The sequence below is a fragment of the Podarcis pityusensis genome, assembly GCF_964106645.2.
Source record: "Podarcis pityusensis genome assembly, chromosome: 14".
NCBI classification, from domain to species: Eukaryota; Metazoa; Chordata; class Lepidosauria; order Squamata; family Lacertidae; genus Podarcis; species Podarcis pityusensis.
Genome location: NC_138039.1, coordinates 36,947,706 through 36,975,621, shown reverse-complemented (window position 1 = coordinate 36,975,621; position 27,916 = coordinate 36,947,706). Strand labels below are relative to the sequence as shown.

General features: G+C 47.0%; 1 long non-coding RNA gene across 3 annotated transcripts; it reads left to right on the top strand.

Annotated features, from left to right (window-relative positions):
• The first annotated feature begins 17 nt into the window (after window positions 1-17).
• Window positions 18-22,906, top strand: LOC308462739. Of its 3 annotated transcripts, XR_013979292.1 has the most exons (8): window positions 18-1,702; window positions 5,773-5,852; window positions 6,400-6,486; window positions 12,822-12,912; window positions 13,952-14,131; window positions 21,888-22,082; window positions 22,181-22,496; window positions 22,715-22,906. It is a non-coding gene; the product is annotated as an uncharacterized lncRNA (long non-coding RNA). The 3 variants fall into 3 exon arrangements; XR_013979293.1 differs by having other exon boundaries at window positions 22,181-22,906; XR_013979291.1 differs by lacking the exon at window positions 13,952-14,131 and having other exon boundaries at window positions 22,181-22,906.
• Window positions 22,907-27,916: the final 5,010 nt, after the last annotated feature.

Here is a 27,916-nt window from a genome sequence, read left to right as displayed (position 1 = left end):
CAAACAGAAATTCCCAGGTGTCGAAAAAGGTTATTTATGTATGCCACTACTGTGGCCCTTGTTTTCTTAGCCCCAAAATGGAAAATGAGTGAGGTCCCAACTAAAGAAGAATGGCAACTTAAGCTGATGGAATATGCGCAGCTTGTGGACTTAACATATAGAATAAGAGAACAAGAAGAACATACGTTTAAAGAGGATTAGAAAATGTTTATTAAATATATGGGGGGGGGGAATTGTGTACACTTGAAAATGTGGGTAGTATTAAGATAAACTCAACAGCGTAGACAAGTTTTGATTGATGTAATAATGGAATACTGAATGGTTTAGTTTATGTAAAATATGCAGGGATTTATGGTATGCAAAATGAACCATGGAAAGAGAATGAAAGTCATTGATATTGTAAGGATGTTTAAATAAGTATTTAGAACTGTAAAACAGAAACTATAATAAAAGTTATGTATAAAAAAGTAAAGAAAAGATAAAGCAATCAGAGCAGTTGTACATCTTACGAAACCGTAGCCCAGTTCACTCATGAAGGCTCTTCTCCATACATCAAATACAGATGTGGATGCCAGAAGACAGTGGCTTCCACGTCCAGCACTGTGCATCAACATCTGGAATGGGTGTGGAAGGACCCTCTCCTATACAGAAGGCCTATCCAGCTCTTAGGAAACACACAAAGCTTCCTTACACTGAAGTCAGACCGATAGCCCAGCATTGTCTGCACCGACTGGCAGCTGGTTTCTGGGGTTTCAGAGAAGAGTCTACCTGGAGATGCCAGGGATTGAACCAGACATCTTCTGGATGAAAAGCAGATGTTCCATCAGTGAGCTACACTAGGCTACAGCCCTTCCTTCCCTTTCAAGAACCATTCCTGTCCAAGAACTTACCATGAACCTTGTTCTCTTAGAATGGCAATGGTGCCCACCTGAGAGGTGCCGGAACTGAGTTCTGGTGAGTTCCAGCTAAAAAAAAAGTGGTTCTTCTCATGAGTCAGTGGGATGTCAGTTAAGCTTCTTAAATCCTAGTGACTTCAGGCAGAGCACCCTTTAGCATATGGGTAGGCAAACTAAGGCCCAGGGACTGGATCAGACCCAATTGCCTTCTAAATCCGGCCCGCAGACGGTCCAGGAATCAGCGTGTTTTTACACGAGTAGAATGTGTGCTTTTATTTAAAATGCATCTCTGGGTTATTTGTGAGGCATAGGAATTTGTTCATTCCCCCTCCCCTCCAAAATATAGTCCGGCCCCCCACAATGTCTGAGGGACAGTGGACCGGCCCCCTGCTGAAAAAGTCTGCTGACCCCAGCTTAGCTGAAATAGATTATTATGAACTGATTTACCCCATCAACTTCCAAATGTCTAGCTAAATTTAAGCATGTTGACTTTATGTATTCCAGATTATTGCTGTTTATCTATTAACTATGAGTACAGTCTCAGCTTCCACTCTTTTGACATCTTCTGCACATGGCTATTTGACATCTTTTGGAACAATAATATTAAAATTCCAGTACCATAGCAACTGGAAATGCTGGTCATGAATTATTCCATTATGATGAACAAAAGATCGTCGGGATCACTTCCAGAGCTATCTTTCTCCGCTGTTAACCTGTTTTATGGTTCTGTAGCACCAAGAGCAAAGACTCTTCCCTGCTTGTCATTTAGGAGATGAACTTGGCAGACTCTCTGCAACAGCCGTGAGGTAATGGATAATGTGCCACTCTGTGCGATTTTATTCTGTATGGTTGGGTAAAAGTGAATGCTTTTTCGGCAGATGATGTAATCAAATCAGGATATCTCTCTTATGAACATCAGTCAATAGTGCCAGAAGAGCTTAGCTAATGTAGGTCTACAGGGACATCTCTTGTCCCAGAGGAGGTAAGAATACTCTTGCTCAATTTGATATCTCCAGAAATTTATCCTCTGTACGATCAAAGAACTACATTTTTCATACATGGAGGCATGGGCGTAGCCAGGATTTATGTTAGGGGGCGGGCAGGACACCCACCTGTCATCATCCTGTGTCTAGCAAATTTGGAATGAAATGTCTCAACAACAGTTGCTTTAAATTGCTTTCTCTTGACCCCAAGTGCTCAGAAGAATCTGTCGAAATCTTCAGCCATTTGAAAACTAGCAAGTTAAATTAAAAAATAACACCAGGGAGTACCTTTTAAGCAGTTAATGAGTAAATTTTGCAAAATTTCATCTTATTTTCTTTTTAAAATTAACTAAACTAAAACGAGTTTTAGTTTAAAATAAACTAAACTAAAACGAGTTTTAGTTTAAAATAAACTAAACTAAAACGAGTTTTCTTGGATTTGCTGAAAACCATCCAACCTCTGCTTAAAAGCCCCCAAGGAAGGAGAGTCCACCACTGTCCCAGAGAGTCTTACCATCAGAAAGTTCTTCCTAATGTTTAGTCCGAATCTCCTCTCCTGCCCTCCCCTCTGGAGCAGCAGAAAACAAGCTTGCTCCCTCTTGCAGCCTTCAGCTATTGGAAGATGGCTCTCCTCTCAGTCTCCTCTTCTCCAAGCTAAACATACCCACCTGTTCCTCATAAGGCTTGGTTTCCAACTACCTCAACCATTCCTCATCAGGCTTGGTTTCCAGACCCTTCATCATCCTGGTTGCCCTCCTCTGCTCACCTTCCAGCTGCTCAATATCCTTCTTCAACTAGCCTGCACTGACTGGCAGCAGCTCTCCAGGGTTTCGGATGGGGGGGGACATTCCCAGCCCCTCCCCCCCGGAGATACTGACCAGGACAGAAGACCTGTATGCAAAGCAGATGGTCCAATCCTGCGCTATGGAGACCCCCTAGCCTGCCTTGAAGGATGTGGGGGTGGTCTCACTTTGGAAACGGGACCACAGGAAGAAGGATGTGAAATGCTGACGTGAATCTGACCAGAAAAGATGCGGCCCAGCTGCAGGCGTATCACCAGATGCCTCCAAGTTCTGACTGTGGAGCATCACCTCTCAGGAGGGACCAGGGCCAGATGAGGGGGTTGCCACGGTGACAAGGACCTGCCCTCCTGTGTGACATCTCTTGCTTCTCCCTTAAAAGCCAGAGACTTGCAGGAGGCCATTGTGGGTTAGTAGTGAGGCGAGTTGAGTAGTAGAGAGAGGTAGTGGAGATGATAAGGAGAGGTGTTCTTTGATGGTTATTTTGATTTTGATTTGATTTACAGTGGTAGAATCATAGAATCATAGAATCATAGAGTTGGAAGAGACCACAAGGGCCATCGAGTCCAACCCCCTGCCAAGCAGGAAACACCATCAGAGCACTCCTGACATATGGTTGTCAAGCCTCTGCTTAAAGACCTCCAAAGAAGGAGACTCCACCACACTCCTTGGCAGCAAATTCCACTGTCGAACAGCTCTTACTGTCAGGAAGTTCTTCCTAATGTTTAGGTGGAATCTTCTTTCTTGTAATTTGGATCCATTGCTCCGTGTCCGCTTCTCTGGAGCAGCAGAAAACAACCTTTCTCCCTCCTCTATGTGACATCCTTTTATATATTTGAACATGGCTATCATATCACCCCTTAACCTCCTCTTCTCCAGGCTAAACATGCCCAGCTCTCTTAGCCGTTCCTCATAAGGCATCGTTTCCAGGCCTTTGACCATTTTGGTTGCCCTCCTCTGGACACGTTCCAGTTTGTCAATGTCCTTCTTGAACTGTGGTGCCCAGAACTGGACACAGTACTCCAGGTGAGGTCTGACCAGAGCAGAATACAGTGGCACTATTACTTCCCACGATCTAGATGCTATACTCCTATTGATGCAGCCCAGAATTGCATTGGCTTTTTTAGCTGCCGCATCACACTGTTGGCTCATGTCAAGTTTGTGGTCAACCAAGACTCCTAGATCCTTTTCACATGTACTGCTCTCAAGCCAGGTGTCCCCCATTTTGTATTTTTGCCTCTCATTTTTTTTGCCCAAGTGCAATACTTTACATTTCTCCCTGTTAAAATTCATCTTGTTTGTTTTGGCCCAGTTCTCTAATCTGTCAAGGTCGTTTTGAAGTGTGATCCTGTCCTCTGGCTGTTAGCCACCCCTCCCAATTTGGTGTCATCTGCAAATTTGATCAGGATGCCCTTGAGTCCTCGGGTTAAGAACTTAATTCGTTCTGGAGGTCCATTCTTAACCTGAAACTGTTCTTAATTTGAGGTACCACTTAGCTAATGGGGCCTCCCGCTGCCGCTGTGCTGCTGCTGTGCGATTTTTGTTCTCATCCTGAAGCAAAGTTCTTAACCCGAGGTACTATTTCTGGATTAGCAGAGTCTGTAACCTGAAGCGTCTGTAACCCGAGGTACCACTGTATTACTTTTATTTGATTTATTTGATTTTATTAATTTTTATTTTTTTATTTTACTTTTTTATTTTAACACTTTTATTTTCCTTTTTTATTTTACTTTTTGTTCTCTATTTACATATTTTTTATTTTACATTTTGTGGACATTTGTGCACATTTGTGTATATATTTTGTATATATTTATTTTGTGCATAGAGGAGTAGTTAAGGGTAGGGTTAGGCTTAGGCTTAGGGCTGGGGCTGGGGTTGGGGTCAGAGTTAGGCTTGGGTGGGCATTTTAGATCGTTAGTTTAGAGAGGAGGGTGGGAATTTTTCGTGAACAAAATGTGCAGACTGTAAGTAGCATTCCTTTGCTTTTTCTTGGTCTCCTGGGGGGGGGGCGTGAGTCCTGGGATCCTCTGTACAGCCTTAGCTCTCTTGAAATCGACCCGGCCAGTCTTCTCCAGAGAGCTCAGCTCCTCCACACTCTTCCCCTGCCTTCCCCTTTTCTATCCCCTCTCATCATTTACATTTACTAGGACATTCCTAGCTCACTTTCTTCCCAGGAGCTCAAGGTGGCCTTCATGGTTCTCTCTGCCACCAACTGTTATCTTCACAGCAGCCCTGCAAAGTAGGCTAGGCTGGCCCAAGGTCCACTAGGGAGCTTCATGGCTGAGTAGGGATTCGAACCTTGCTCTCCCAGGTCCTCCTAGTCCAGCCCTCTAACCATTACACCTCTGTCTGGCTCCATTTTGCATCTCTCCAGCTGCCCTATGACATCGGCCTTCTCCCCCTTCCTGGGGGTCTCTCTGGCTTCAAGGAAGACTCCACCACCTTCTTCATGTTCTGCTCCTCTTCTGGGACACCTTGATGCTTGGAGAACCCTCCTAGGGGTCTCCCTCTGTTAAATGTTCGGGAAATGTCAGAAGCCCAAGGCAGTATAAGTTCCTCAACTACGTTTATTCAACATTTGTCAGTGACAACAGCTCACTCATAGGAAAACAAGAACCGAACTGACTGGACAACACAATAATAATGCCGAGCATGAACTGACCGTTGACAGTTGACAGTTGGAAGTGCATGCGCTTACTTGCCATTAGGACGTTTGTCTACCAACGCTTATACAATTGGTTAGAACGCACCTTGTAACATAAAATGTGTTAAACCCAATACATAACACCCTCCTTCTCCTGGAAGGGTAGGTCTGTCCTAAGAAGACGAGGCAGAGCAGCCCTTTAACAGCTGGCAATGCTTCTCTTTTCTTTGGGCTGGAGCTCTTGAACCCATAGCACTTGGGGCCTCCTTTCTCTCTCTGCCAGCCCTTCATGCTCTGGGTTGCCTCTTTCCTCTTTCAGGTCTCTTTCAGGTCACTGAACTACAGAGAGATGGAAGGAATTGGCCCATCCGCCCCTCCTCAAACACAAACACCCCCCAAGAATGGGGGCTGCCAGCTTCTGAGTCGCTCTCTCTGCTCGTCTCTTCTAGGTTCAGGTGCTTAAGATGCCTGATCGGCCGCAGCAACAGAGTGGCCCCCCCGCAAGGCCCGGAGCAGCCGGTGGCATCAGGTGAGCAAGTGGCCCTTCTTTTTGGGACAGAGGAGGGCAGGAATGGGCTAGGGGAGCAGCTAGTCAAAAGATGCACAGAGCCAGATAACTGGATCCGACCCAAGGTCCATCTGGGCCAGCGTCTGGAAACCCAACCACCCTGTTTTGTGGGGTCCGATGGAGGAAGCAGGGGGCTGGGCTGCGGGGCAAGGTGGGGGGTAGTTGTCAGCAGGAGGGGCACCTTCCCTGGGGAGCCATGTTTTGGGGGCAAGAGGCGAGGATTGGCTCCCAAGGCCTGGGGTGTCCCTCCCCTGTAGTAGGACTTGGAATCCAGGAGAAAACTCTTGGAATAGCATTGCCAGGGGCTCGGGGATGAACACATCGCACAGCTCGTATTCTCCCCTGCCTGCTCCTTCAGCCAGAAGCGGGGGCAATGGCACATGGGCAGGGAGCACATCAAATGTCACCCCCCTCAGGATGTCACCTGGGTCGGGCTGCCCCCACTTCACCCCCCTTCCGATGCCTCTGGCTAAGCTAGAAAAAAGACCAGTCTTCTGCCCCCTTCCAGGAGCCTGGATTCCGCATAGGAATACATACCTACAAGTGTGAGATGGAAGCCAAAATCTGGGTCAGGCCAGAAGGGATCTCTTCTATCGTAAGTACAGTAATTGCGAGCCAAAGGAATTTCTGTTGTCAGAAGCTGAGCTGCGATCAGCATCTAGGAAAGCCAGTAAACTCCCTGATGGGAAGAAAGAAACAAAGTTGGGCAGAAAGGATGCAAGGATTTCCATCCTTCCTAGTTTTTGGGACAGGCAGATGCAGTTCCAAATGTTTCCAGACTTTCTGGTGGGTTCCGAGTACATTCAGAAAAACACGACAAGTGGGATAGGCAAACCTGTCCATTCTGGTGGTATCCTCCACCCCCAAACTTAATTCCTCCCCCATAAAGTTTTATTTGGTTTTACAAGTTCGTTGACACAACTAACATTCTTGCAAATATTAAAATTAAAACAAGATTCTGCTGAATCTTAGGACTTCCCCTCCGTGGGTTCTTTAAATACCTCTGTCAACTGCATATTATAAATTCTTCCAAATTTCAGTCTTCCATAATATCCAAAGTCTTTGTCACATTGCAAGAGTTATTTAAAGCATGCCAAAGAGTTCAAGTGTTTACATAGTTCGTTTAGATATAGTCTATATTTATCCCATTCTCTATTGAAGTTTTGATCCTCCTGATTTCTAATTTTCCCGGTCAATCTTGCCATCTCTGCATAGTCCAGTAGTTTCATCTGCCAATCCGCTTTTGTAGGTATCTTATCATCTTTCCAACTCTGGGCAAGCAGCATCCTTGCAGCAGTAGTAGCGTACATGAACAGTCTTTTCAATTCCTTTGGTTACAATTCCTAACAAAAAGACTTCTGGTTTTTCAAAAAAAAACACATTATTTTAAACTTTTTTTAAAAGTTCATTATATGTCATTTCCCAGAATTCCTTTATCATTTTACAATTCCACCACATATGATAGAAGGTCACCTATCAATTTATGATCTTTATTTTTTAAAAAAATCGTGAAAGTTTGTCTGCAATTTAACGTGAACTTCCCCTAAAAGAAACATTCCAAATGTGCACCAGCAACAAGTTGGTGAGCCCTGCATGCTTGGTTTGACTTCACACCCAACCAGGGGTGCCATCTCCTTGGGGCCAAGCCCTTTGGGGGGCCCTATATTTTGGGGGTAGGGGCTGCCCCTCCCCCATGTCCAAGAAATCAACATTTGATGATCTCCTTCTACCAGTCCACAATAGAAAGTGTCCTTTCATACTGCATCACAGCGTGGTACACTGGTTTGACATCAACTGATAGGAAATGCCTACAGAGGGTGGTGAATACAGCACAAGATATTATGGGCTGTCCCGTGAATCTGCTGGATGAAATAGCGGAAGAAAGTTGCCTCAGGAGAGTGAGGAAAATTCTCAGGGATGATTCACACCCTGGCCGGCACGTTCTTGATCTCCTGCCCTCAGGCAGAAGATATAGAAGCATGATTAGTCGCACCAACAGGGTAAAGAACAGCTTCTATCCATGGGCTGTTAGGCTGCTGAAGGAAAAGATAACAACAGGGCAACTGGCTTTCAGGTTTGGTGGGTGTGCGTCAGTAAACGAGGGGAATTAAGACTAAGAGAGCTGAGTGGGGGGGGGGTGCTCGTGTAATCTCACTGTATACAAGTTGTACAAGTGACAATAAAGTATTTCAATTTCAGTAAAAGAAGCATGGAGCGAAGTGGCCAGCTCCTTCTCCTCCTTCTCCTGCCGTGGAGGAGAAGGAGGGTTGAAGCAGCCTTCCGCCAGTGGAAGAGGAAGCCGCCAGTTATCGAAGCCACAAGGCCGCCATGTTCAACTCCGCCCCCAGCTCCTCCCAATGCCCTGACATCACGGGCATGACATTGGCCTCCCCGATTGCCCTTGCAAGCTGGCACCTCTACATCCTACACAGTTTTGAGCAATTAGGCATTCAGAGTTGGCGCATGATGCCTATGTAAGACAGGCTTCTCTATATAGTGGTACTTCGGATTAAGTACTTAATTCGTTCCGGAGGTCTGTTCTTAACCTGAAACTGTTCTTAACCTGAAGCACCACTTTAGCTAATGGGGCCTCCTGCTGCCACTGCGCCACTGGAGCACAATTTCTGTTCTCATCCTGAAGCAAAGTTCTTAACCCGAGGTAATATTTCTGGGTTAGCGGAGTCTGTAACCTGAAGCATATGTAACCCGAGGTACCACTGTACAAGTGCAGCGTGGGTGCCACAATTGATGGATTGCATTTATATCCCAAGCTTTTCCCAGCATACCATACCTTCCAACATTTTGCAAGAAAAAAATGGGGCACCCCCCATCTCCATCGCTTGCCCCCTCCCTGCTACTGACCGCTTTGTCGCTCATCCACTCGGCCCCTCCATTTTCCTTCTCTCTCACCTTTGCTGTTTTGGCTTCCTGCTCAGAGGCCTAGAGCGGCCTCAGGAAGGTCGCACTAAGCCCTGCCACGTCCAGAGATGCTGCTCAGACTAGAGCGGCCTCCAGGAAAATTGTAACATCCCAAATTGGGTGGGTTCTGTAAATTTGGGTTGTCACAATTATTATTATTATTAGAATTTATATACCACCCTATATATACGCTTCAGGTTAAGTACTTAACCCGAGGTACCACTGTATAAAACCACAAAATACATAACAAAAATAAAAGCGACAACCCAATAACCCCCCCCCCCAAAAAACCCCACATTTTAAAAGGGCATAGGATGTCAGTCAAATGAACCAAAGGCCTGGTTAAAAAGGAACATTTTTGCCCGGTGCCTAAAGGTGTCTAATGAAGGTGCCAGGCAAACTTCCCTGGGGAGAGTATTGCACAGATGGGGAGCCACTGCAGAGAAGGCCCCGTTCTCGTGTTGCCACCCTCCACACCTCTCGAGGAGGAGTCACGTGAAGGAGGGCCTCAGAAGATGATCTCAGGGTAGGTTTATATGGAAAGAGGTGGTCCTTGCGGTATTGCGGTCCTGAGCAGTTTGAGGTTTTATAGGTCAAAACCAGCACTTTGAATGGGGCCCAGAAACTAATTGGTAGCCAGTGCAGTCGGACCAGGATCGGTGTAAAATGCTCAAACCGTCTTGCTCCGGTGAGCAACCCGGCCGCTGAATTCTGCATTAAATTGGGACACTTGAGGGGTTTGGCATACCTGGTTTTCCTTTTCCTTATTTAATCCCCACAACAACCCACTGAGGTAGGGTAGGCTGAGAAATAGTGACTGTGGCCCAAGGTCACCCAGTGAGCTTCATGGCAGAGTGGTGATTTGGACCCAGGTCTCCTAGGTCCTGGTCTGACAATCTAATTACTACACCACACTGGCACACTGCATAGAGCGAGAAGGGTGAAGTATCTTGCTTTACAAAAGACAGGTGAAATGGATGCCCCGCAGTCTGAAATGTAAACTGAGTTGTGAATTTTGGGGGAATAATTTTGGCACACCCCTGTAGCAGGTGCACCTCAGGTTCCCGCACCCTTCCCATCTCAGTAACACAAAACAGCATCAAGTTCTGTGGTGCAGCTCTGTCTTTTACGGATTTTTGATCCTCAACTGGATTGATGGGTTTTATCAGGTAATGGACACAGTCAGGGCTGAGGTTTTCTATTACCTCGCAAAATTGAAGAAACTGATGTGTTGTTCCAATATATCAGAAAAGCTACGTGCCTTCTCTTGCTTCCTTGCAAAAATGACAGACGAGGAGGGTGGAAAATAGTTTAGTTTTTCAAAAGTGCCATGTGGTGTTTTTTTGCTGAACCAAGAGGAAAGATTCCCCAGCAAACTGAAACTCTTTAAATAGTATTTGCACAGAAAGCACACACAGATGGATAGCTTCATATAAAGCGCCTTTATTATCTGGGGACTATTGCCCTAGTAACAGCCATCTCATTCTCATTCTATATTTACCTTCTAATGACTATTCTGTTACTACTCAATTCCTACATTTCGTAATGCTTCCATGCTTTCTTTATCTCCATGCTTTATCGGTGTGTACTTACATGCATTTGGGACGCAGGTGGCACTGTGGGTTAAACCACAGAGCCTAGGACTTGCTGATCAGAAGGTTGGTGGTTCGAATCCCCGCAACGGGGTGAGCTCCTGTTGCTCGGTCCCTGCTCCTGCCAACCTAGCAGTTTGAAAGCACGTCAAAATGTAAGTAGATAAATAGGTACCGCTCTGGCGGAAAGGTAAACGGCATTTCCGTGCGCTGCTCTGGTTTGCCAGAAGCGGCTTAGTCATGCTGGCCACATGACCCAGCCAATAAAGCGAGATGAGCAACGCAACCCCAGAGTCGGTCACGACTGGACCAAATGGTCAGGGGTCCCTTTACCTTACTTTAACACAGTGGGGCCAGTTCAGATGTGACAACCATCTTGTAAAACACCAGGAGCCTTGTGTTTGCATGCTCTGTCCCTTCCTTGTTGAATCCTAGGCAGCTTGGGTACTTCTGTGGTGGTTTGTTTAAACCATTGTTTCCCATTGCACCAGAACCAGGAAACTCTGGTTTAACCGCTCTGCTTACAAACAAGGCTTTGGGTATATACATTGCAAAGGGCAGTCCCTAACATTTCTTTAAAAGAAATGGATGAACGAATCTTCTGCTGGAGGTCACTAAATGAATTATCGACAAAGCACACGCCATTTTGCAGCCCAAGTCAAAGGACCAGATGGCAACACTCACCCACGAACAAAGGCCAAGTGGACTAGCAGTTGAATCTTCCTTGAACAACAGTGTCAAGATAGCATCTCTCCTTGCACTTGAGGCTGAGATGGGGCAGGGCAGCTCATGCAGTACACACAGTTCTGTCCTCCAGCACAGAAGGAAAGCCAGGGCATTGAGAAGGGCTGGTGGGAAGGCTGTCAGTGTTTCCCTCTAGCATCCACCACTTGAGGCAGTTGTCTCACTTTGCCTAATGGTAGGGCTTGCCCTGATCATCACCTTGGGCTTTGTGGTAGCAAGTGAATGGTCAGCCATAACCATCAATTTTATTATTCTGGGCTTTTTTTCTGATTAAAAAAACACCAAGAGAGGCACAGGAGTCTCAGGAACTGGCCAGTGGTTCTTTTGTCAGCTTCACTGATTCAAAAAATAGAAAACACACACACACACAAGCCCCTTCTTCACTATACATTTAAAGCAGTATCATATCACTTTAAAAAGTAATGGCTTCCCACAAAGAACCCTGGAGTCTGTTAAAGGTGTAAAGGTAAAGGTAAAGGGACCCCTGACCATTAAGTCCAGTCATGACAGACTCTGGGGTTGCGGTGCTCATCTCGCTTTATTGGCCGAGGGAGCCGGTGTTCAGCTTCCGGGTCATGTGGCCAGCATGACAAAGCCGCTTCTGGCGAACCAGAGCAGCGCACAGAAACACCGTTTACCTTCCCGCCAGAGTGGTACCTATTTATCTACTTGCACTTTGACGTGCTTTCAAACTGCTAGGTTGGCAGGATGTTAAGGGTGTGGAGAGCTACACTTCCCAGAGTTCCCTAGGAAGGGAGAATTCATGTTCAGCCACTCAGGGAACTGTTACTCAAGGAGGGGCTACAGGTTTCCTAACAACTCTCAGAACCCTTAACAAACTACACATCCCAGGATTCTTTGGGGGAAGCAATTACCGTTTACAAAAACGCAAAGAAGCGTTTACGGTACCCATGTGGAGAACTGTCTTTGGCAGGTGCATAAAAACCTCCCTCTTTGACTCCACTCACTTTTGCCTCTGGCCATGCCCACCTTTATTTATTTGATTTGTTTGTTTAATAAAATTTATACACTGCTTGTTTATTTTTTTTTAAAAAAAACCTCAATGTCTCTGGCCTTGCATACCGCTGGCGCTCGGCCCTCAGTACGTCATCCAAGAGGAAATCCGACCTTCAAGCTGAAAAAGGTTCCCCACAACTGGAGATTTTCTGTTGGTATTAAACACCTTCCCTCTTTCTGTATGTTTTTAACCTTCCTGTCTAAGCTTCGGGGAATGAAAACAAGGTTTCTTTTTGTTGTTGCTACTGCTGCTGCTAGCAAAACTGTTCTTTTTTAAGAAGGAGGGGGGAAACGGGGAGATTCTAATAATGGAACCAGTTGGAAGAGGAAGATTATAATAGCCCATCCAATCAAGGAAGTGACAATAGCCAATCAGGAGAGCTGAGAAACAAGAGTGTCATGATTATGCAAATCCCTTTGTGGTGATTGCTCTACAGCTCTCCTCAACCAATCGGCATTCACAAGTCCAAATCAGAGAATTAAAGAAAGGAGAAATGTGGAGCAGGAGCTTACAGTAGCAGTTCTAAAACTGAGTTTTGGGCCCTCAACCCTGAGCTAATGAGTTGATGCAGGTCTGATGAGACCAAACAGTGTATTTTCTTAACTGGTTTTTAAAGTAGTTTGGTTTAAGTAAACATTTTTTGATTTATGCACCCAGATAATCCAAATTCCACCTCAAGGAAAGGGTCCTTCTGTCGAGAAATTATGCAGGAGATCTCAGGGCCAGCTTCAATCCCCAGCATCACCAGGTAAGACTCAGAAAGATCCTGGTCTGAAAGCCTGCCTGGAGAGCTGCTGCCAGTCAGTGCAGACTCTACCGAGTTAGTTGGACGAATTGTCTGACTCTGTGTAAGACAGATTCCTGCATTCCTAACCTGAATGCACTTTGCAAATTGAGAAATACAAGTGATATCTCTTGTTTTCCATCAATCCTTCTGCAAGTTTTGTTGTTGTTTAGTCGTTTAGTCGTGTCCGACTCTTCGTGACCCCATGGACCAGAGCACGCCAGGCACTCCTGTCTTCCACTGCCTCCCGCAGTTTGGTCAAACTCATGCTGGTAGCTTCGAGAACACTGTCTACCCATCTCGTCCTCTGTCGTTCCCTTCTCCTTGGGCCCTCCATCTTTCCCAACAGCAGGGTCTTTTCCAGGGAGTCTTCTCTTCTCATGAGGTAGCCAAAGTATTGGAGTCTCAGCTTCGGGATCTGTCCTTCCAGTAAGCACTCAGGGCGGATTTCCTTCAGAATGGGTAGGTTTGATCTTCTTGCAGTCCATGGGACTCTCAAGAGTCTCCTCCAGCACCATAATTCAGAAGCATCAATTCTTCAGCGATCAGCCTTCTTTATGGTCCAGCTCTCACTTCCATACATCACTACGGGGAAAACCATAGCTTTAACTATACAACCTTTGTTGGCAAGGTGATGTCTCTGCTTTTTAAGATGCTGTCTAGGTTTGTCAATGCTTTTCTCCCAAGAAGCAGGCGTTTTAATTTCGTGGCTGCTGTCACCATCTGCGGTGATCATGGAGCCCAAGAAAGTAAAATCTCTCACTGCCTCCATTTCTTCCCCTTCTATTTGCCAGGAGGTGATGGGACCAGTGGTCTGCAAGTTTTACTATTTCATAATTTAGAACAGATTGCTAGATAAATCATTGGACCCCCCCCCCCCAGGATCATTCACTGGTAACTGTATACCTGTTTGGCTCCCAAGATTCCAGCAGGTAACAACCATTTATTTTCAGGTGTCATAAGGAGTAGCATCTTAGGTTTTTTGTTTTATCGGAATCTGCAGTTCTCAAGGACCTGAATTCTACCTTTTTTTGCTGGTCCCATGGAATTGAGGCTAACTACCCAGAGTCCTGGATGATACATTTCCATAATGATCTTAGTTATGTACGCTGTCGCCAGATCTGGCCAGATGTCCCCAGTGCAAAGCATACTTCCCCATGGAGCCATTGCCGTTCTCCTGAAGGTCAGCCCACAACTAAAAACTCTGAAATTTAACTCTGAGTCAACACTGTTTGTTTAATTAGAGCAACTTATTTCGGAGCAGCCATTTAATCATTTCTCAAGTCGCTAGCACGACCCAGAATCGCCCATGTGTTTTCCAAGGTGTAATTATTCAACATGACTGAGTAGTCTTTTCTGGTGGCTGAGAATGAGAATCAAGGCAGCAACATCCCCGTACCAGAAGTTCACACACTTTACTTTGATTCTAGATGAAGGGAAGTTGCAGCCTTTGCAGATATCCACTCACCCACAGAATGGGGAATGGAGGCCTGGAATGATGAATGGAAACATGCAAAAATGGGAAGCTGCCTTATAACAAGACAGACCATTGGTCCATCTAGCTCAGCATGGATTACACGGATTGGCAGAAGCTCTCAGGGGTGTTCAGACAGTGTCCTCTTCCAGCCCTACTTGGAGATGCCTGGAAAAGCAATGCAGTGGTACCCTGGTTCTCAAACTTAATCTGTTCCGGAAGTCCGTTCTAAAACCAAGGCGCACTTTCCCATAGAAAGTATTGCAAAATGGATTAATCCATTCCAGACATTTAAAAACAACCCCTAAACATGAATTTTGCTATCTAAGGAGACCATTGGTCCATAAAATGAAAGCAATAATCAATGTACAGTACTATAAAATAAAGAAGACAGTATTGTAGATGATAAAAAATAAAATTCTTATTATTTTCTTACCTGCACTGATGACAGTCATTGTTTGGATGGGGGTCTTTTATCCATTTCCGCAGTCACACAATCAGTCAGTAGCTGAACTGGGTTCCACACAGTCACAAAAACAAATTAACCAAAAAAGCCTCAAAAACAAAAATGCAAAATAAATAGCTAAAACAAAAGCGCCTAACTTAATCCATTCCGGAAGTCCGTTTGACTTTTGAAATGTTCAAAAACCAAGGCGCAGCTTCTTATTGGTGCAGGTGCCCCGGAAACAATAGCCGACAGCTGCATCAGATGTTTGACTTCCAAAAAACGTTCGAAAACTGGAACACTTACTTTCGGCATTTGGGAACCAAGGTGTTTGAGTACCAACGCTTTTGAGAACCAAGGTACCACTGTACAGAATACATAAGAATTTAAAGCACATGTGAAGTTTCAATACAGCCCAGAGAAGCTTGGATCCAGACCAAGCTAGATGCCCCTGGTTCCCATTGAAATCAATGGGACTAAGTCACGGATAACTTGCCCCGGTGAATTCAACTAGACCTAAATGCTGCCAAGTTAATCTGGATCCAAGCCAGAATGAACTGATGGTTCCTGTAGGTCTGGGACAGGACACCTGTGGCCCTGCAGATGTTGTTGGACTCCCCAGTCACCTGTCCAAGGGTCAGGGATGATGGGAGTTACAGCCCAACATCACCCAGAAGGTCACAGGTTCCCCTTCCTTGCTGAAGAATGAAATGGAGATTCCAGAGCTAGTGAAGCAAGGCAGAGCTGGATCAGAGTCAAAACTGTTCAAGCAAAGCACCTTGCCAGCTAATGATAATCCTTGGCTGGCCTGAAACCAATCTATTATATCTTATTGCAGTGCATTTGATATATTTCAGGGTAGACTCATTTCTCCTGCTTATCCAACACCTAGAGCTGTCAGTGACTGGCATACTGTGCCTGTTGTGCCAGGCGGCGCCACCAGCCAGGTTTGCAGCCTGCAGGTAGCATGCAGAGAACAGAGGATGCTAAGCTAAGTCTCTCCTAGCACATTCCTTGCCCTGCTGCTGCACAACAGCCCTGCAGTGCTGCCTGCTGGGCCTTGCTACCCAGTAGCAGCCACCGCCACCCTCTCAACTCTCACAGCCCAGATGGGAAAGGACTGGGCTGCACTGAAGCAATTACTTAAAATAAAAAAAGCTCTATGCCAGGCATAGGCAAACTCGGCCCTCCAGATGTTTGGGGACTACAGTTCCCATCATCCCTGACCGCTGGTCATGTTCGCTAGGGATCATGGGAGTTGTAGTCCCAAAACAGCTGGTGGGCCGAGTTTGCCTATGCCTGCTCTATGCTAATGCAACCTCCGCTCCTTGGCCCAACCTGCTCACAACTTGCTGGGGGAATCGGGGCTGTCTTCCAGCTGCCTTATCCCATCCAAGAGATCAAAGCAGCTTGCAGACCCCAACCAACTTCAATAATAATAATAATAATAATAATAATAATAATAATAATAATTTATCATTTATACCCTGCCCATCTGGCTGGCTTTCCCCAGCCACTCTGGGCGGCTTCCAACACAATATTAAAATACAGTAATGCATCCAACATTAAAAGCTTCCCTAAACAGGGCTGCCTTCAGATGTCATCTAAAAGTCTGGTAGGTGTTGTTCTCTTTGACATCTGGTGGGAGGGCGTTCCACAGGATGGGTGCCACTACTGAGAAGGCCCTCTGCCTGGTTCCCTGTAACTTGGCTTCTCACAGTGAGGGAACCGCCAGAAGGCCCTCGGCGCTGGACCTCAGTGTCCGGGTAGAACGATGGGGGTGGAGACGCTCCTTCAGATATACTAAAGCCCAGGAACTCTGAGACCAATGCCCCCTGAGTTTCCCAGAGAACTCCCTCCCAGTTTGCTCAGCGTGTAAAGGCAGCCCATGCTCCCCGAGCCTCTCCCAGAGTTCAGAAGAACATGCTGGTTTATTACGACTCTGCTCTTAAACATTTCGTAGAATGGATTCCAAGCGTCAAGACAAGTGGGGATGATCAGCTTCCTGGTGGCACGGGAAATCTGGCCCAGATCTGGTGCAAAGGACAAAGCTGTAAGGGTGGCTCCACTTTTAAAGGCTCTTTTCCCTCTCCGTGGAGGGAGTGGCCTCTGGCTTTTTCTGACCACAGTCAATTTACCATGGATGCCATTTCTACCAGGCAGGCATCCTAAGTACCCTTGTTCATTTGAACAGAACTGGTGGGAGATACATGATTGCGTGGCTTAGATAAATGGTGGGGGCAGGAGACCATGCCAGATGCACATGGCTGGGAAACAAGGTCACATACCACTACTCCCACTTCAGAATCCTGGAAACAAAGTCAAATTAGGTTCCTGTAAGCAGAGGGTAGTTCCATATACCGTATTTTTGCTGTATAAGACGCACCAGACCATAAGACGCACCTAGTTTTTGTAGGAGGAAAACAAGAAAAAAATATTCTGAATCCCAGAAACCAGAACAGCAAGAGGGTAGCGGAATGAAGGCTCTCCCTGCCCTCAAGATGCTTCATGTGGCTAAGCCAGAAGCCAGGACAGCAAGAGGGGTCACTGCGTAGTGATTCCTCTAGCTGTCCTGGCTTATGGGATAGCCGCGCGCAGCCTCTCCCAGGCAGCGGGATGAAGGCTCCCCCAAGAGCCGTGCTCCCTTTAAAGAGTGCATGGAGCGTGTGTGCAGCTCTTGGGGGCTTTTCCCCAAGGAAGGAGAAGGGCAGCCCTTCCTCCTCCTCGGGGAAAAGCCCCCAAGAGCCGCACACATGCTCCATGCAGCTCTTTAAAGGGAGCGCTGAGCAGAGCCTCCCACCTGCATTCGCTCCATAAGACGCACACACATTTCCCCTTACTTTTTAGGAAGGGGAAAGTGTGTCTTATAGAGCGAAAAATACGGTAAGTGAGGTCAAGCAAAGCCGTGCTCAGGATCCAAAAGGCAAGAGAGCAAGGCAGGTAGCACCCTGGACAGCTCCGAAGAGGGCCTAGCCAACGAAACAAGGCCAGTTTGAGTATGACTCCAGCAGGCGACCAAACCAAGCCTTGGCTGTAAGTAGGACTGCAGATCTTGATGACTGAAACTTCTACCCCTATCAAGGGACCCAGCCTATTTTAGTACCATTGACTCCAGTGGCGAGGAGGAGGCTGTGGTTCTGCTATTTCTTCTGAAGTCCACAGTAAACAATGCAACCACCGACACCATGTGGTGTTAGAACTCCTGAAGAAGCAGGGGCATTGAAGACTAGTTCTGAAGGTCCAATTTGCCTCCTGGTCTGAAGCACTGGAGAGCTTCTGCCAGTCACTGTAGGTGGACCATGGCAGCTGTGTAAGGCAGCTTCCTATGGTCCTAAACACTCTATGAAGACAGGCTGTAGCTCAGTGGTGGAGCATCTGTTTTGCATGCAAGAGGTCCCAGGTTCGGTCCCCAGCGTCTCCAGGAAGGGCTAGGCAAGACTCCCCATCTGAAATCCTAGAGAGCTGCTGCCAGTCAGTTTAGACAACACTGAGCTAGAAGGACCAGTCGTCTGACTTGTATAAGGCACTCTGCAATGTAAGTTGGTCAAAGATGTCCTCTGTTTGCATGGCCTCTTCTCCTGAGGATAGGGAATCAGAGCCCCGGCTCATGACTGACTTGGCATCACTCAAATTGCAAAACAACCTATAAAATAATCCATTGAGAATTCAAGAGGTGATCCCTCCTGCAGACCTGCAAATCCCTTGGCAAGAACCTATAATTTTAAAAATCCATTTCCCCCATAAGCAACAGCAATCTCCTCATTTCCCTGATGCAGGTCCCATGAAAAACCCTGCCGATGCGAAACAGAACGTGTTGTTAAGCCAACCCTTCGCCAATCAGGCTTATGGCATTGTCTTGGATGTCCCTGGGAAGAGGAAACATGACCGAGGGATGAATTAATATTTCTGTTTAATTAAGCGGACTTCGAAGGATGTGCACCATTTTTAAAAGTTTATTGGATGTCACATTTTAATGAACTGAAAGGCCACATTGTACAGTAACTTTGTAAAAGAAAGGCATCATTACATCTGACAGTTACCAAATGCCCCACTTAAATTAAAACAGATGCAATCTAAACCTGGGAAGGATGGAGACATCCTTCTTGCCTTACTCTTTTAAGTAAACTGGATGATTTCCATATGGTGGTCCTGACCCAGCAAGAATTTGGTGTGAACCACATCCCATGGCAAGCCATGGGACCAAAGTTATTTACAATTCTAATTTCTTGAATTAGTTGCGATGGAACATTTATTGTGACCAGCTGAGTCAAGTGCAACCCTTAAAACACACTAAGAGAAGTAGGATCGGTTCTAAACAGTCTGTTGACTTTATTAATTTTCACAGTACCCTTTCGTTGTGTATATAACCGTTTTATTTATAAGGCATAAATACAAAAAGAAATAACGCTCATCATTATTATTTTAAGTAATACCATCTAGTACATTTTTTTTCTCAGTCACACTAAGGATTATAATGTACCTATAGCTGCATTATTATTAGTAGTAATAGTAGTAGTAGTAGTATCTCCATATAAAAGTCTATAATGTAGAATACAGTTTATAGCATTTTTGTTAAAATAACTGTTACACAAGATTGAACACAGTATAGTTTGCCAGCTACTGCTGCCAGATTATTTCTACTATACAAAAAATAATAAGGATCCACCTTCCCTGAATTTCAACGCTCGCAGTGAGCTTGAATCACACTACAACTCTTTAAATATCACCACCCTGATCCAGCAAAGGAAATCTGCACAAGTGTGCAGATGCCTGCATATTTAGTCACCATGAGTGCAACCCCCCTCACCTGTATCATGATGTTCATATATTCCCTTCTGAAGTGATTGGAGGAATTTGAAAGGGGAGGGGTATCCCCATCTGGGGCCATAATTTGTTATGCTAATTGCCCACAGGTGTAGCTGGATCAGAAGCGGCAACCTTTTTTTTTAAGGGAATTGGGGAGGGGGAATCAAAATATTGCTTGATAGACCCAGAGAAATGCCCTTGAAGTCGATGCATATATGTTCTGGAAGCTTGTTAATAGGGCATAGAGACAAGATGGGAAGCTGGCCACTGATGGGACATTGACGGACATGGCTTCTACAATGGACTAGATGAAGCAGCTGGATGAGTGCTGCTGCAATATTCTGATATTTAAAACACCGTCCATGCAACCCCTTTTGCCACAAGCCAACTGCAACGTGGAGCAAGAAAACCTCCCTGATCAACCCCTATGTTCGGGGCTGGGTCCAAGATGCAGTGCACCGACATTCAAGGGGAGGCCTATGTCTTGTGCTACAGTGATTATGCACAATGACTGCAATTGTGGTTGCAGTCACTGGTCACTTCCAGACAACCTGTTGATTGAGCCTTCATCCCGATTTGTTTGCAGAACCTTAGCAGGGAGGTTATATGGGGGTGTTATAGGGTTGTTCTTGTTTTTTATTTCGATCATGTATTTTGTGTTTTTATATTGTGATTTTATTCTGTGAACTACCCTGAGACCTGCAGGTATAGGGTGGCATACAAATTTTAATAATAATAATAATAATAATAATAATAATAATAATAATAGCCAGCAGATGTCAAGGCAATAAACAACTATTTTACTTTTAAAAGACAACTGAGGGAGGGCCTGTTTAGGGAAGTTTTTAATGTCTGATGCTGTATTGTTTTTAATATTCGGTTGGAAGCCGCCCAGAGTGGCTGGGAAAACCCAGCCAGATGGGCGGGGAATAAATAATAAATTATTATTGTTATATTATATTATATTAAATAATAAAAATAAAAATATGATGCCAGTGGCTTCTTGATCACTCTTTCCCATTTGTTTGTGGCGAGGCTATATAAGGCAAACAATCGTTACCCCACACTTCCGAGCACATTTCACCATCGTGGACCTTCCTACAAAAAGTTTGTGTGTGTGTGTTTTAAATGGAAATGGGTTTGTTGAGGAAGAGCACCAAATTCACTTCAACCGCTGAACCTGAATTGGTCCAGAAGTGGCCAGTGTCTCTGGCAAAACTTCTTGCTGAGTCGGTTACAATGCTCTGGCACATACAACTTGCAAGGCCATCTCATGGAGGACGAGCTGCGCTACACTCCCTGCCCACGACCCATGTGTGAGCCAGGGGATCTATGACAGTGCCCCATTCCCTTGCCTCCTTTTTAGTGCGTGTATGTCAGAAATTGTGCAAGCAGCACCCTCCACAAAACCAGCCGTCCCCATGGAACACCCTGTTTATGTATCATCTGAGCAGCAGAGGGGATTTAGGGAACAATCCACACCCACTATACAAAGGTCTGCAAATTTGCAGGAACCTGGCAGCATTTTCACTTAAATTACAGAATAGCATCTTCTGAAGTATATATTGCATGTATATCAATGTTTCCCATTTGTGCTTAAGACCTGGGTCCTTAATATAAGCACCCAGTAGCTGACTATTTGGAGAACTAAAAAAATAAAATAAAAATCCCTTGGCAGAATTTGCAGTTTTCGGCTACTTAACGCTGGAATAAAGCAATTGATTTCGATGGGAGCAAACTTACAGGGTCTCTCCAAGCCAATTGGCCTAGCCTTTGCTGGTGTCTTTTCATCTGTGGTAGCTACTGCCACGTCACAACTCTGGCCATGTACGAAATCCACCGGAAAGTAAGTGGCCAGAATTTGTATACCAGTGATCAGGTCAGGAGGCTGTCTGTTCCACTGGCAATTGACCCTATTCAAGGCCACTGTTTGCCTCTGCTCTGTGCCATTGTGGCAAGGGCCAATTTAAGTGGCACAGCCACTCTGTGGGTCTTGCTGGAAATGTGCCACACGGCATGTTACGTTACAAACCCGAATACACCAACGGCCACTAGGGAGGCACCATCCTGGCATAGAGGTGTTGCACGAGTCTGGGCTGATGCCCAAGTATTTCAACATGGCAGGCGCCATGGGCATTATGCCCAGGAAGATGCACTTTTGAACAACCTCCGCATGACAGCCAGCTAACATTTACAATGAATTTTCCAAAACAGCAAAACGCCAAAATGAAATAGAAATAGAACACGTGACATGAAATATCCTGGAATCAAGGACAACTCCCCCCACCCAAAAAAGCAAGCTTGAGACAACAACCTTCTACAAGTGGGCATTGCACATAACCTATTGCGAAGTGAAGAATTCAATTCACTTAAGAAGTGTTGCAAAGCGAGATGCTAAAAGAGAGGAAGGTAAAAACAATGAAAAAACCTGATGGATTCTCAACACGGGGGGCGGGGGGGAGTCAGTTTGAGATTTTGTTGATCTGCTCTTTTGGTTCCTTATCCAGCACGTCTTCTTCTGCATGCTGCCAGTTAAGAGAGAGGCGTCAGACCTTTCGGCAAGATGACGTACAAGCAGCAGAAGAGGCAGTGCATGAAGGATGGCCATGTGTCCTACTTTATAGAGGGCGATCCTCTAACTCAGGGATTTCCAACAGGTCGATCGCGATCTACTGGTAGATCCCCGGGAGGTTTTGGTCGATCGCGGTCGATCGCTGAGTCCCTTTCCGCCCCTGCCCCCTCGCCCTGCCCTCCATTGTTGCACGATCTGCAGAACGGAAGACGGAGTTTCCTCAGTGAGATTGCTTCCCCAGCGATCTGTTGGTGAGTGGCTGTTTCTCTTGGTCACCCCCCCCAACAGGACCTTCCTTCAGGTCAACAACTTTGACCTGAACCCTCCAAAAATGGGACTTCCCTTCCCCAAAAAGGTCAACAACTCTGACCTGTACACCCCACTGCCAGTTTTTAATTATGTGAGTAGATCGCAGTCTCCTGGGGGTGGGCCACCCCTGCTCTTACTGAAGGAGTCTTCTATTTGAAAGGTTACCGGGGCAAGGTCTACATTTCAAGATGGAAGAACCATGAAAAAGGGAAAGAGGGTGCTTGAAGTTGCCCACCGAGAGTTAACATCTGGACAGCAGACTGAGCAAGCAGATGGGTCTCCTGATCACAGTCTCCCTCATTATGCTGAGATGCATGGTATTTCTACTTAAATTATAGCAATTCTCTCCAAACTGGCATCTCTGCGTATAAATTATCAAGTGGTGGGGGGGGGGAAACCTGATGCAGATCAGTGTCCTCTTTTGTGCTTCGTATGGCGATGCGTTCTCTATTTTATTTTTGGCAATGCGTAGGTGGCCTTCCTAAGCCATGTGTCAGAGTCAGGTCAGGACTGTGTGTGGCTGCACCCAGATTCAGTACCTTATACCTTATAGGTAAGGAAAGTGTGGACTACTTGGCTCCTAGTACTTATCCCAGTTTTAATCAATCCAGGGTTTCTTACTGCCTGCCAATTGCAGGAGCCTCTGCTGAACATTCCTATTCCCTCCTACACTTGAAGAAGCTTCGGAGGCCTAAGCACCTAAAGATGGGGGAGAAATCTGATTCGCTTTGCATTTGCAGGTGAATACACCTAATCTGTGCTTTCTGAAACTGTATGCAAACCTGTCAGGGAACTGCCATCGGAAGGAAGGGAAGTGAAAGGGCTCACACAGGTTGGGAGAGACTCAGCAGCTGAAGAGGGAACCAGTAGGGGGAGAGGAGCTGAGCTGAGGGAAAGGGAGCTGGAGGGATGGCTCAGAGACACTTCCAGCGAAAACAGTGGGGAGGTTTCAGGACCTCCTGTAGGGACACCCACTCCTCGCCGGAAACTGTCACGCAGAGAGTCCAGAAGACGTGTTTCCGTTAAGGAGCTTTTATGTTGGAAGCGATTCCGAAAGCAACCACTGTCGGAATCTGCCAGCGACTGACGGAGCCATGTTTAAGGGGCTCCGTTACAGACAGAGGTTTGCAAACTTGACCAAACTCTGAGGGACTAGGATTTTACACACAAGCAGCTCATCGTCCCATCACAGCATTCCGACAGTCTTCGTGAGCAGCTTGTGCAGGAGAAGGCATCATGAGCAACCCAGCCGGAACCGCAGAAGCAGGAGCTGGAGCGGGTCCAAGCCTGGAAGAAAGGTACCGGGTGTTGGAGGTCCAGCTAGCGCTGCAGACGGCGAGGCTTGAGGAGAGGAGGGCTCAGGATGCAGACAAAAAGGGGAAAGACACCCAGCTCGTCAGAAAGGTACCAGGATTGGTGCAGAAGTTTGGGGGGGAGCCCAAAGACTATCATGGCTTTCGGACAGAGATGCAATATGCCCTCAATCTGCAGTTTGATGAATTCCCTGACGAGGAATCACGAGTGGCTTTCGTGATTGGGCATCTTGAAAAGGGGGCGAGAGACTGGGTTAGACCCCTGATGGCAGCGAATAGTGACGTCCTAAAGGACACGATGAAGTTCTTTCGCGCCATGGATCTGATGTTTTCCAGCGATATTGAACAGGGAGTGGTCCGCAGACAGTTAATGGCTTGCAAACAGGGGAGCCGATCTGTCCGTGAGTACTGGACTGAGTTCACCATGTTGATCCATAAATTGGGGTGGGATCTATCGGCGGAACCCATTCAAATGCTCTTTGAAGAAGGGCTTTCTTCGGCTGTGAAAGACGAACTTTCCCGGGCGCCCAGGGCGGAGTCTATGGACCAGCTGACCAAATCAGCGCTGACCATAGGAGCGCGCCAGGAGGCGAGAGCATTGGAGAGGCGGGAAGGGAAGGGGGAACGTTGGAAGGAGTTCCGCATTCCAGACATTCCAGAGCCAACTTTCCCGCCGGCAGAGCCGATGGAAATCGGAACAGCGCGCGCGCGCGCAGTTTCAAAGCCCAGTGAGGGGGGAAAGAAGGAGGGAAAAGGCGCCCGGAAATGCTATCTCTGCCAACAGCCAGGTCACTTTGCCAGAGTCTGCCCCCAGAGGAAGGAATGGCAAGGGATGGTAGGAGCTGTGGAGGGAAGAGAGGAAGAAATACCGAAGCAAGTAAAAGCCAACGCCTGGCTGCCACCGTCGGGGCACAGCAGCCAGGCCAAAGAGCAGTGAAAGTGCCCACGCCAGAACCTCCTAAACCCGCCCTAGTGATAGAAGTGGCGCTAGAGCTGCCAAACGGACACCCTCTAAAGATAAAGGCGCTGTTGGACTCAGGCAGCTCCTGCAATTTCATGAGCAAAGAGTTTGCAGCTGAACACCAGATACAGACGATCCCTTTAAGCAACCCCCTGCAGGTGACCACGATCGATGGCAGGGAGCTGTTGGGAGGAGAAGTCAGCTTGCAGACCGTCCCAATGATAATGAAGGTGGCAAGGCACACCGAACTGATAGCGTTTAATGTGGCCACCTTGGGAGGAGCTCCCATTATATTGGGGATGAGCTGGCTAGCGTTACATGATCCGCTGGTGGGCTGGCATCAGAGAGTGGTTTCTTTTGGTTCAGCACATTGCTTAGAACACTGCAAAGAGGGAAAGGGTTTGGCAGGGGCCCAAGCCACCCTAGCAGGGACTGAAGTAACGGAGAACGTGAAGGTACCACGACAATACGCAGATCTCTGCGACGTCTTCAGCGAAAGGGAAGCTGACCAACTACCCCCGCATAGACCCTTTGACTGTCAAATCAATTTACTCCCTGGGGCACAGCTCCCTGTAGGCAAGCTGTACGCCATGTCAGACAGAGAGATGCAGGAGCTAAGAGAGTTCATTGACAAGAACCTGAAGAGAGGGTTCATCAGAGAGTCCAGGGCGGTGGGGGGCAGCCCAGTGTTTTTTGTGGATAAAAAAAACACGAACAAGCCGAGGCTTGTGTGTGACTTCAGGGCCTTAAATGCAGTGTCAGAACCAGTGGCTTTCCCTATGCCCAGGATTGACGACATTTTGACAAGGGTCAGGAAGGGAAAGATTTTTACTAAACTGGACCTAAGGGGGGCGTACAACCTGATACGAATAAGGAAGGGGGATGAATGGAAAACCACCATGTTCACCCCTTTGGGGGCATTTGAATATTTAGTTATGCCCTTCGGCCTACAAGGAGGCTCCGCGTGCTTTCAATCGTTTATGAACCATGTCCTGGGGCCTTTGCTTTACAAGAATTGTGTGGCCTTCTTAGACGACGTGTTGGTGTATTCTGAGAATGAGGAGCAGCATGTGAGAGACGTCAGAGAAGTGTTGAGCAGGCTGCAAGCCAACCAGCTGTGGGTGAAACTGGAGAAGTGTCAGTTTCATACCAAGGAGGTGGAATTCCTGGGGTATCGCCTGTCAGACAAGGGATTGGCCATGGATCCCGGCAAGGTCCAGGCGGTGCTGGAATGGAAAACACCCAAAACAAGGAAGGATGTGCAGAGGTTCCTAGGATTTGGGAACTTCTATCGTAAGTTCATCCGAAACTTTGCCCACCTGACGGCGCCCATTACGGACTGTCTCAGCAGTAAGAAGAAGTTCGTTTGGACTGAGGAGGCGGAGCGAGCATTTGAGGAACTAAAAAGGGCCTTCGCCTCGGAACAACAACTCCTGCATGTGGATTTACAAAAACCGATGAGAGTGGAAACTGACGCATCAGACAGAGCTATTGGGGCGGTGCTTCTGCAGCCAGGGAAGGAGGAGTCAGAGTGGAGACCGTGTGCCTTTTTTTCGCGAAAGCTGAACAAATCCGAGAGGAACTACACGGTGTATGACCGAGAACTACTAGCCATTCATGAGGCGTTCCGGAGATGGAGGCACCTGCTAATTGGCGCACAACATAAGGTGCAAGTGTGCACTGACCACAAGAACCTAGAGTATTGGAGGACGGCACGAGTGCTCAACCAACGGCAAGTGAGATGGGCCCAGGAGTTCTCCAAATTTAACTTTGAGATTTGTTACGTGCCAGGCCCAGAGAACATTAGGGCGGACGCTCTCTCACGCAAACCTGAATATTTGGAGGGGGAGGGAGCACCCGAAGAGAGACATGTCATTCCAGAGGACCGCTGGGTGTGTGGGGCGGCATTGGTGGGACAAAGAGAACTGGTAGAGGAAACAGAGAATGATGAATACGCCCAGAATAAGCTCAGAGGTCTTAGGGGTGAGGGAGAGGAACCAGGGGGTTTCGAGGAAAGAAATGGAGCTTTGTATTACAAAGGGGCACTGTATATCCCTGAAGGAGACTTAAGGGGGAGGGTACTCAAGCAGTTGCACGACAGCCCCACGGCGGGGCATTTTGGACAACACAAAACCATGTGGTTGGTCACCAGGGAATTTTGGTGGCCTAAGGTGAGGGAAGATGTACGGGAGTATGTAAGAGGGTGTGAGCAATGCCAGCGAGCCAAAGGGGAGAGGCGGGCACCGGCGGGGCTATTAGAACCCTTACCAACCCCAGAACGACCTTGGGAGGCAGTGTCGATAGATTTTATGACTGATCTGCCGAAGTCCAAGGGGAAAACAGCCATCATGGTGGTGGTAGACCTACTAACAAAGATGTGCCACTTTGTAGCCTGCTCGCATGCAGTCACGGCGGAAGAGACAGCGAAGTTATTTGTAGAACACATTTTTAGGTTGCACGGGGTGCCATTGAGGGTGGTCTCAGACCGAGGAAAACAATTTACTTCCAGGTTCTGGAGGAAGCTCATGAGCTTACTGCAGGTGGAGGTCAACTTTTCGACTGCCCGGCACCCTGAAACCAACGGGCAGGCGGAAAGAGCAAACGGGGTCCTCCAGCAATACCTGAGGTGTTATGTCAATGACAGAGAGAATGACTGGGTAGAAAAGTTGGCGCTGGCGGAATTTGCCTACAACAATGCCGAGAATGTGTCCACAGGGATGAGCCCCTTCTTGGCTAATTATGGGTGTCATCCCAGGGCTTTCCCAGGGGGAGAAGGGGAGAGATGGGGTGTCCCGGCAGCCGAGCATTTTGTAGAAGAAATGGAAGCAATCCATCGTCAGCTCCAACTCAACTTAGAAAGGGCGAAGGAAGAATACAAGAGGCAGGCAGACAAGAACCGAAGGGAAGGTGAAACCATAAGGGTGGGAGATAGGGTGTGGCTGTCAACCCAAGGGTTGCCGTTCAAAGGAGGTTGTAAGAAATTAAGACCCAGGAGATTGGGTCCCTTTGAGGTCATTCAACAGGTCAACCCAGTGGCTTTCAGGCTCCGGTTACCCAACCACATGAAACTGCACCCAGTATTTCACAG